The sequence below is a fragment of the Coregonus lavaretus genome, assembly GCF_964263955.1.
Source record: "Coregonus lavaretus genome assembly, contig: HAP1_SCAFFOLD_3042, whole genome shotgun sequence".
Classification (NCBI taxonomy): Eukaryota; Metazoa; Chordata; class Actinopteri; order Salmoniformes; family Salmonidae; genus Coregonus; species Coregonus lavaretus.
The window spans coordinates 59753-69641 of record NW_028164559.1 but is presented as its reverse complement, the minus strand read 5'-3'; positions in this window follow the sequence as shown (position 1 = coordinate 69641).

Below are 9889 nucleotides of genomic sequence, written 5' to 3'. Positions count from 1 at the left end.
CGGTTTGCAACTGCACATGGGGACAAAGATCATACTTTTTGGAGAAATGTCCTCTGGTCTGATGAAACAAAAATAGAACTGTTTGGACATAATGACCATCGTTATGTTTGGAGGAAAAGGGGGGTGGCTTGCAAGCTAAAGAACACCATCCCAACCGTGAAGCACGGGGGTGGCAGTATCATGCTGTGTGGGTGCTTTGCTGCAGGAGGGACTGGTGCACTTCACAAAATAGATGGCATCATGAGGAAGGAAAATTATGTGGATATATTGAAGCAACATCAAGACATCAGTCAGGAAGTTAAAGCTTGGTCACAAATGGGTCTTCCAAATGGACAAAGACCCCAAGCATTATTCCAAAGTTGTGGCAAACTGGCTTAAGGGGCAGAACTGAAAAAGCGTGTGTGAGCAAGGAGGCCTACAAACCTGACTCAGTTACACCAGCTCTGTCAGGAGGAATGGGCCAAAATTCACCCAACTTATTGTGGGAAGCTTGTGGAAGGCTACCCAAAACGTTTGACCCAAGTTACACAATTTAAAAAGGCAATGCTACCAAATTGAGTGCATGTAAACTTCTGACCCACTTGGAATGTGATGAAAGAAATAAAAGCTGAAATAAAATCATTCTCTATTATTATGCTGACATTTCGCATTCTTAAAATAAAGTGGTGATCCTAACTGACCTAAGACAGGGAATTTTTACTAGGATTAAATCTCAGGAATTGTGAAAAACGGAGTTTAAATGTATTTGGCTAAGGTGTATGTAAACTTCCGACTTCAACTGTACAGTGAGGGAAAAAAGTATTTGATCCCCTGCTGATTTTGTACGTTTGCCCACTGACAAAGACATGATCAGTCTATAATTTTAAAATGGTAGGTTTATTTGAACAGTGAGAGACAGAATAACAAAGAAATCCAGAAAAACGCATGTCAAAAATGTTATAAATTGATTTGCATTTTAATGAGGGAAATAAGTATTTGACCCCTTTGCAAAACATGACTTTGTACTTGGTGGCAAAACCCTTGTTGGCAATCAGAGGTCAGACGTTTCTTGTAGTTGGCCACCAGGTTTGCACACATCTCAGGAGGGATTTTGTCCCACTCCTCTTTGCAGATCTTCTCCAAGTCATTAAGGTTTCGAGGCTGACGTTTGGCAACTCAAACCTTCAGCACCCTCCACAGATTTTCTATGGGATTAAGGTCTGGAGACTGGCTAGGCCACTCCAGGACCTTAATGTGCTTCTTCTTGAGCCACTCCTTTGTTGCCTTGGCCGTGTGTTTTGGGTCATTGTCATGCTGGAATACCCATCCACGGCCCATTTTCAATGCCCTGGCTGAGGGAAGGAGGTTCTCACCCAAGATTTGACAGTACATGGCCCTGTCCATCGTCCCTTTGATGCGGTGAAGTTGTCCTGTCCCCTTAGCAGAAAAACACCCCCAAAGCATAATGTTTCCACCTCCATGTTTGACGGTGGGGATGGTGTTCTTGGGGTCATAGACAGCATTCCTCCTCCTCCAAACACAGCGAGTTGAGTTGATGTCAAAGAGCTCAATTTTGGTCTCATCTGACCACAACATTTTCACCCAGTTCTCCTCTGAATCATTCAGATGTTCATTGGCAAACTTCAGATGGGCATTTATTTGTGCTTTCTTGAGCAGGGGGACATGGCGGTCGCTGCAGAATTTCAGTCCTTCACGGCATAGTGTGTTACCAATTGTTTTCTTGGTGACTATGGTCCCAGCTGCCTTGAGATCATTGACAAGATCCTCCTGTGTAGTTCTGGGCTGATTCCTCACCATTCTCATGATCATTGCAACTCATTGCTCTTTGGTCTTGGCCATGGTGGAGAGTTTGGAATCTGATTGATTGATTGCTTCTGTGGACAGGTGTCTTTTATACAGGTAACAAGCTGAGATTAGGAGCACTCCCTTTAAGAGTGTGCTCCTAATCTCAGCTCGTTACCTGTATAAAAAGACACCTGGGAGCCAGAAATCTTTCTGATTGAGAGGGGGTCAAATACTTATTTCCCTCATTAAAATGCAAATCAATGTAGAAAATGTTTGACATGCGTCTTTCTGGATTTTTTTGTTGTTATTCTGTCTCTCACTGTTCAAATAAACCTAGCATTAAGATTATAGACTGATCATATCTTTGTCAGTGGGCAAACATACAAAATCAGCAGGGGATCAAATACTTTTTTCCCCTCACTGTATATGGTTGAATCATCAGCATACATGGACACACATGCTTTGTTTAATGCCAGTGGCAGGTCATTGGTAAAAATAGAAAAGAGTAGAGGGCCTAGAGAGCTGCCCTGCGGTAAACCACACTTTACATGTTTGACATTAGATAAGCTTCCATTAAAGAAAACCCTCTGAGTTCTATTAGATAGATAGCTTTGAATCCACGATATGGCAGAGGTTGAAAAGCCATAACACATAAGTTCTCAACAACAGGTTATGGTCAATAATGTCAAAGGCTGCACTGAAATCTAACAGTTCAGCTCCCACAATCTATTTATTATCAATTTCTTTCAACCAATCATCAGACATTTGGGTCAGTGCAGTATATGTTGAGTGCCCTTCTCTATAAGCATGCTAAAAGTCTTAATTTGTTTACAGAGAAATAGCATTGTATTTGATCTAACACAATTTTCCCAACAGTTTGCTAAGAGCCGGCAGCAAGCTGATAGGTCTACTGTTAGAACCAGTAAAGGCCAATTTATCACTCTTGGGTAGCAGAATGACTTTGGCTTCCCTCCAGGCCTGAAGACTTTCCTCTAGGCTCAAATTAAAGATATGACAGATAGGAGTGGCTATAGACTCAGCTACTATCCTCAGTAGCTTTCCATCTAAGTTGTCAATGCCAGGTGGTTTGTCATTATTGATCAATAACAATTTTGTCGCTTCTCCCACACTAACTTGACAAAACTTTTTGGGGATATTTTACCCCCTTTTCGTGATATCCAATTGCGATCTTGTCTCATCCCTGCAACTTCCCAACGGGCTCGGGAGAGGCGAAGGTCAAGTCATGCGTCCTCCGAAACATGACCCGCCAAACCGCGCTTCTTAACACCCACCCGCTAAACCCATAAGCCAGTCACACCAATGTGTCGGAGGAAACCCAGTTCAACTGACGACCGAAGTCAGCCTGCAGGCGCCCGGCCCACCACAAGGAGTCGTTAGAGCATGATCAGCCAAGTAAAGCCCCCTCGGCCAAACCCTCCCCTACGACGCTGGGCCAATTGTGCGCCGCCCTATGGGACTCCCGGTCACGACACAGCCTGGGAATGAACCCGGTTCTGTAGTGACGCCTCAAGCACTGCGATGCAGTGCCTTAGACCGCTGCACCACAAAATTCTAACTTGCAATGTATTTACAGATAAAAATAACTGGGAGCTGGCCCAACACACTCCACAGCCCTTCTCTACAATGCCTCTCTCAATAGTTTAAAGTGACAAATGTGGCTTTTTCAGTAAGTTTAACACAACCAGGCGTTGTGACCAACAACAAACAAGTCTAGCTAGTAGCAATAGGCTAAATACACCATATGCCAAATTCCAACCCAGATGTATTCATTTATTATGCCTTGGATCTGGTCATCAGCTGCTCTGAGCAGAGGGGGGCTGGGGGAAATGGGGTGGTGGTGGCCCCATAGCAGGAGCCTGAAAATACCCCCATTCGCCACATTTCCATCACAAAGAACCAGACTTCAACTTTGACTTCTGTCTGGGTCTGCTGAATGGACGGCTGGTGTTGCACCCCTGCCAGTTCCCACTTGGCTAGTGCAGTGGTGGTCACAAAACAGACTTTTTACTCAGAGATTCACAACTTGAGATATATATATATATATATATATTAAATAGCACCACCTCTGATAAATAAATAGTCTGGATTCCTGTATCCAGTTCTCTTGGTGGAAGGATATACATTATTTCAGCTGATAGCTACTAGAGATGGCCCTGTGTAGCTCAGTTGGTAGAACATGGCGCTTGAAACGCCAGGGTTGTGGGTTCGATTCCCACGGGGGGCCAGTATGAAACAAAAAAAATCGCTCTGGATAAGAGCGTCTGCTAAATGACTAAAATGTAGAGATACAGTCAATCACAAAAATCTCTAAACGCGTGACTATGGGTCTTTCACTTCATTGTTATATGCGGAAGCGCATATACACCCCCATCTAGCCTATTGTAATCACGAGCCGCCAGTAGATTGTTTAGTAAACACAAACGCTCACAGATAACCGTAGCGTTAACATCAACAGAAACGTGTGGCCTCTTTTCAAGACATAAACATGAAGCAATGTTGAAATACACAGACTACTCTGTTAGCCTGGCCCCTTCGTGCACACCTGATTAGCAAACTAGCCAAGCAGCTACAGTAGCTCGAGACAGACGCAAACATGTTTTGTTAGCTAACGTTTGCTAGCTAGCTACTTTGACTCACTCACACGCTAATCACTTGTTCTATTTATATAACTAGTTAAGCAAGCCATATGCATGATTACAGAAATGCACGGGCCATGTTTCTTCGGCTGTGTTATTCAACGAGTTTAGCAAGTAGTACTAGCTATAATGTGTTTGCGGTTTACAAACCCTAGACAGGCAGCGCCATGATGATCGACAGGCGATGCCAACCAAGCCATCCTCCCTCTCATCAAACAAACAAAAAATACACGAAGACAAAAGACGAAGGGGCCACACGTAACCATTTTACTTACCATCACCGATGGCTACGAACCCAAACAGGGTCAGTAACGTGAGAACAATTCGTTTTAAAGCCATTTATTCAGCATTCCCATCGCATTCGGAGTGTGGTATTGTAAACACCACGGCCAGATCTAAACACAACACTAACCATACAACCACCGCCAACCAGTGATGCGAAGTATTCTTCTTCTTTGGGTTTTATGGAGAACTACACGCAAAAAGGTGTATTGGCCAGCAATCGTGCGGGATGAAATAAAAGATCCCAAAAGACAAAAGCCAGGCGAAGTGATGCAGGCAGCGCAGTTCATTAAATGGATGTGCATTCGGTTTTAAAGGGGAGCGCTCTTTCTGGTTCCAGCCCCTTTGTTATGGTAGACCCGACACTACACTGATAGTAATGCAGATTCATATTCTGACTGCACTGAATCATTTTTGATCATTTCTATACAATTTTACAATTCGTGGTATAGGATTTAGATATATTACCTGACTGGACTATTTGTCACAGAATGTATCAGGGCACTTATGTTTTAGTAGTATTTTAGGTTATTTGCCCACATGATGAAAAAGCCACTGTGAAAAATGTTACATTTTGGGCAAATACCTATTAGAAGATTTAGTGACAGATCATTTAGTCAAACTGAGATAGTCTACACCTAAGCTGTCTTAATGAAAATGGTCAGGCTCATCAGGGATGCATTTGGCAGAATGGTAAAGCTCTATCTCTCTCTGCTGTTATCACCTGGCCCTTTGCTAGTGCTCTCTGTTCTGCCCTGAAGTCTAATAGTGTCTGCTTGGTCTCTACAGACAGCAACTGTATATCCAGCCGTTAACAAGCTGTCCCAATTGATCTGCTCATTTCTTCAGTGCACGCACGTCTGCTGGTCAAATCATCCTTCTATCAAAGCCAGCCGAGACATTTGGATATGGACAGAGAGGAAGACATGAGAGGGGCTCCTCTCTCTCTCTCTCTCTCTCTCTCTCTCTCTCTCTCTCTCTCTCTCTCTCTCTCTCTCTCTCTCTCTCTCTCAATTCAATTCAATTCAATTTAAGGGCTTTATTGGCATGGGAAACGTGTGTTAACATTGCCAAAGCAAGTGAAGTAGATAGTAAACAAAAGTGAAATAAACAATAAATATTAACAGTAAACATTACACTCAGAAGTTTCAAAAGAATAAAGACATTTCAAATGTCATATTATGTATATATACAGTGTTGTAACAATGTGCAAATAGTTAAAGTACAAATGGGAAAATAAATAAACATAAATATGGGTTGTATTTACAATGGTGTTTGTTCTTCACTGGTTGCCCTTTTCTTGTGGCAACAGGTCACAAATCTTGCTGCTGTGATGGTACACTGTGGTTTTTCACCCAGTAGATAAGGGAGTTTATCAACATTGGGTTTGTTTTCAAATTCTTTGTGGATCTCTGTATTCTGAGGGAAATATGTGTCTCTAATATGGTCATACATTTGGCAGGAGGTTAGGAAGTGCAGCTCAGTTTCCACCTCATTTTGTGGGCAGTGTGCACATAGCCTGTCTTCTCTTGAGAGCCAGGTCTGCCTACGGCGGCCTTTCTCAATAGCAAGGCTATGCTCACTGAGTCTGTACATAGTCAAAGCTTTCCTTAAGTTTGAGTCAGTCACAGTGGTCAGATATTCTGCCACTGTGTACTCTCTGTTTAGGGCCAAATAGCATTCTAGTTTGCTCTGTTTTTTTGTTTGTTCTTTCCAATGTGTCAAGTAATTATCTTTTTGTTTTCTCATGATTTGGTTGGGTCTAGTTGTGTTGTTGTTGTTGTTGTCCTGGGGCTGTGTGGGGTCTGTTTGTGTTTGTGAACAGAGCCCCAGGACAAGCTTACTTAGGGGACTCTTCTCCAAGTTAATCTCTCTGTAGGTGATGGCTTTGTTATGGAAGGTTTGGGAATCGCTTCCTTTTAAGTGGTTATAGAATTTAACGGCTCTTTTCTGGATTTTGATAATTCGCGGGTATTGACCTAATTCTGCTCTGCATGCATTATTTGGTGTTTTACGTTGTACACGGAGGATGTTTTTGCAGAATTCTGCATGCAGAGTCTCAATTTGGTGTTTGTCCCATTTTGTGAATTCTTGGTTGGTGAGCGGACCCCAGACCTCAGAACCATAAAGGGCAATGGGTTCTATAACTGATTCAAGTATTTTTAGCCAGATCCTAATTGGTATGTCAAATTTTATGTTCCTTTTGATGGCATAGAAGGCCCTTCTTGCCTTGTCTCTCAGATCGTTCACAGCTTTGTGGAAGTTACCTGTGGCGCTGATGTTTAGGCCGAGGTATGTATAGTTTTTTGTGTGCTCTAGGGCAACGGTGTCTAGATGGAATTTGTATTTGTGGTCCTGGCAACTGGACCTTTTTTGGAACACCATTATTTTTGTCTTACTGAGATTTACTGTCAGGGCCCAGGTCTGACAGAATCTGTGCAGAAGATCTAGGTGCTGCTGTAGGCCCTCCTTGGTTGGTGACAGAAGCACCAGATCGTCAGCAAACAGAAGACATTTGACTTCAGATTCTAGTAGGGTGAGTCCGGGTGCTGCAGACTGTTCTAGTGCCCTCGCCAATTCGTTGATATATATGTTGAAGAGGGTGGGGCTTAAACTGCATCCCTGTCTCACCCCACGGCCCTGTGGAAAGAAATGTGTGTGTTTTTTGCCAATTTTAACCGCACACTTGTTGTTTGTGTACATGGATTTTATAATGTCGTATGTTTTTCCCCCAACCCCACTTTCCATCAATTTGTATAGCAGACCCTCATGCCAAATTGAGTCAAAAGCTTTTTTGAAATCAACAAAGCATGAGAAGACTTTGCCTTTGTTTTGGTTTGTTTGTTTGTCAATTAGGGTGTGCAGGGTGAATACGTGGTCTGTCGTACGGTAATTTGGTAAAAAGCCAATTTGACATTTGCTCAGTACATTGTTTTCACTGAGGAAATGAACTAGTCTGCTGTTAATGATAATGCATAGGATTTTCCCAAGGTTGCTGTTGACGCATATCCCACGGTAGTTATTCTCTCTCTCTCTCTCTCTCTCTCTCTCTCTCTCTCTCTCTCTCTCTCTCTCTCTCTCTCTCTCTCTCTCTCTCTCTCTCTCTCTCTCTCTCTCTCTCTCTCTCTCTCTCTCTCTCTCTCTCTCTCTCTCAGAAGGAGAGCAGAGCTTGGCCTTTGATACTTTAACAACCCCCTTCTACGGTGTTAAAAATAACCAGCTCTTAATCTGACAGCATGGCCAGATAGACAGACTGGGGCATGGAGGGTATTATCTTTCTGGACTTTGGTCAACACCAGCCAGACAGATACAGTAACACCCACACACACACCCACACACACCCACACACACCCACACAGGCTGTGGAATCGATATTGTGGTTCTCTGTAGCTCAGCTGGTAGAGCACGGCGCTTGTTACGCCAAGGTAGTGGGTTCGATCCCCGGGACCACCCATACACAAAAAAAAAAATGTATGCACGCATGACTGTAAGTCGCTTTGGATAAAAGCGTCTGCTAAATGGCATATTATATTATTATTATATTGTAGATGAATGGGCAGATAGACTGGAATCAATTTCCGTCCACACTCACACACAGTGTTCTAAGTTTATGTTGATCTGCATGAATAGACACGGATTAACTTTGAAAACCTTTAGATGTCTTCTCTTTGTGGAAATAGAAATAGAGCCTCCAGACGTAATAGAAACATGTGCTGGCCGAATTAGACCTGCTTCTTTCACACTACACTAACACCACACTTTGGCAGTTTGTAACTAGGTAAAAAAATAAAAATATCTGGGAGAGAAATACATCTCTCACAGTAACACAAAGAGATACACACACGGTCACACACACATGTAGGCACGCATGCACGCACACGCACACACACACACACACACACACAGACACCCACACCCACACACCCACACACATATACACACACGGTCACACACACATGTATGCAGGCATGCGCACACAAACACACACACACATATACACATGCATGTGTGTGCATGCATGAGTGTGTGTGTGCATATACGCCTGTGTGGGTGCATGCATGAATGTATGTATATAAGAGTATCTGTTATATGAATGTATGTATATGTTTGAGCAGGAGTTTGTCCCATTAAAATTAGATCCCATTTTAACATTTTTGATTGTATTGGACTGTAAACCTATGCTGAAAAACATGGCTGAAGACTACTCCATTGAACCAAAGGGATCATTCATTTGAGTCAAAGATGATCTATGTAGTGTCTGGTGCCCTCTGGTGGACAATTACGCCCTTATTCTCTACCAGTGTAACAACTAATCTTTTAGTAGCCTAATTAAAATGTAACGTCAGTGTGAAGTGAGCAGCATAGAAACACATTTCAACCAATTTGAGTAGGTTAACAAATATACATCTATGGATAAATGAAATACCCTGTAATCGATGTAATGTTTTTTATTCCCCTTTTAAATATTGAATGGTAGTGGTGATAATGATGCTATTTCTAAGCTGAAAGTATTGCATATAGAATTTCAGATTTAAAAAAATACAAATACATAAATATCCTAATATACATACAGTTGAAGTCGGACGTTTACATACACCTTAGCCAAATACATTTAAACTCAGTTTTTCACAATTCCTGACATTTAATCCTAGTAAAAATACCCTGTTTTAGGTCAGTTAGGGTCACCACTTTTTTTAAGAATGTGAAATGTCAGAAAAATAGTAGAGAGAATGATTTATTTCATATTTTATTTATTTCATTACATTCCCAGTGGGTCAAAAGTTTATATACACTCAATTAGTATTTAGTAGCATTGCCTTTAAATTGTTTAACTTGGGTCAAACATTTGGGTAGCCTTCCACAAGCTTCCCACAATAAGTTGGGTGATTTTTGGCCCATTCCTCCTGACAGAGCTGGTGTAACTGAGTCATGTTTGTAGGCCTCCTTGCTTGCACACGCTTTTTCAGTTCTGCCCACAAAATGTTCTATAGGATTGAGGTCAGGGCTTTGTGATGGCCACTCCAATACCTTGACTTTGTTGTCCTTAAGCCATTTTGCCACAACTTTGGAAGTATGCTTGAGGTCATTGTCCATTTGGAAGACCCATTTAACCAAGCTTTAACTTCCTGACTGATGTCTTAAGATGTTGCTTCAATATATCCACA